The sequence below is a fragment of the Sinocyclocheilus anshuiensis genome, unplaced genomic scaffold (assembly GCF_001515605.1).
Source record: "Sinocyclocheilus anshuiensis isolate Anshui unplaced genomic scaffold, SAMN03320099.WGS_v1.1 scaffold328, whole genome shotgun sequence".
NCBI classification, from domain to species: Eukaryota; Metazoa; Chordata; class Actinopteri; order Cypriniformes; family Cyprinidae; genus Sinocyclocheilus; species Sinocyclocheilus anshuiensis.
Genome location: NW_015558621.1, coordinates 459,199 through 460,362, shown reverse-complemented (window position 1 = coordinate 460,362; position 1,164 = coordinate 459,199). Strand labels below are relative to the sequence as shown.

The window sequence follows — 1,164 nt, the reverse complement described above, 5'->3', positions numbered from 1 at the left end:
CTAGAAATCAGTGGTTAAGTTGTATTTACAACACTGTTCCAGAACAGTTCAACCCAAATATTCAGATGTGTGCTGCTCATTTTATGGAGGATGGATGAGGACTGTTTCCTGAACCAGTAGCCTAATGCATCTGTGGCACAAAGGCTGTTTCTATAAAGTTGGGCAGTTCCAACTTTGCAAGGACAGTCTGGTGCAAGGGTGTAACTTTGGTTTGAGAAGTGGGGGGGACACACAATGGGGGAAAATGTTTTCGATTTGAATCCCATTTCCTGCATGTACATACATTTAGGGACTATGGTGATACAAAATCCAGGAAATAATTAAGTTGATTAATGATCAATTCTGGCAAAAAGAATAGTAGGCTACTAAACTATGTATAAGAAAAAGATGTCTTACTTTCTTTATTGTTTAATAGGGGCCGATCGCCAAAACTTGAGAGAATCGTTTTATAAAGTCGAAAATGTTCACCATTAATGTTTAAATAATGTGAGACTCAATTTCCACTGTTAAACAAACTTTTATTTCAAACTAACCACTGTACCTAAAAATATATAAAATAAATCACTTGTTGCACAGGACAGAATGTTCTACATCAGTGGTTCCCAGACTTTTTAGAGTGGAGTACCCCCTGAGGCATTTCTGCTATCAATTCTGCCAAAAAGAATAGTAGGCTACTAAACTATGTATAAGAAAAAGATGTCTTACTTTCTTTATTGTTTAATAGGGGCCGGTCGCCAAGACTTGAGAGAATCATTTTATAAAGTCGAAAATGTTCACCATTAATGTTTTGAATAATGTTTAAATAATGTGAGACTCAATTTCCACTGTTAAACAAACTTTTATTTCAAACTAACCACTGTACCTAAAAATATATAAAATAAATCACTTGTTGCACAGGATAGAATGTTCTACATCAGTGGATCCCAGACTTTTTAGAGTGGAGTAGCCTACACCCTGAGGCATTTCTGCTTAGGCCTACCCCCTCTCTTCCACTTAGACTGCAGCTTTTCCATTAAAGGACAATATTTGCCCCCTAATTTGACTTTCCAAAGCATTTCTTATCTTTATAAATAGAATATTGATGTTTAAAAAAAAAAAAATGTTCAATAGATTAATATGCAATGATGAAAAAAAAATGAAAAGTGATTCTTTTAAATACTAAAA

The 1,164-nt window shown here is 34.5% G+C and overlaps 1 protein-coding gene and 1 long non-coding RNA gene across 2 annotated transcripts in view; one reads left to right on the top strand and one right to left on the bottom strand.

The window, feature by feature from the left end:
• The window catches only part of LOC107680663 (mono-ADP ribosylhydrolase 1), a 59,541-nt gene that overhangs the window by 14,732 nt on the left and 43,645 nt on the right, over positions 1-1,164 (top strand). The gene's annotated exons all lie outside the window — the stretch shown is intronic.
• Positions 566-996, bottom strand: LOC107680664 (uncharacterized). Its single transcript, XR_001633174.1, has 3 exons — positions 980-996; positions 858-862; positions 566-642 (listed from the first exon to the last, which is right to left on the bottom strand). It is a non-coding gene; the product is annotated as an uncharacterized LOC107680664 (long non-coding RNA).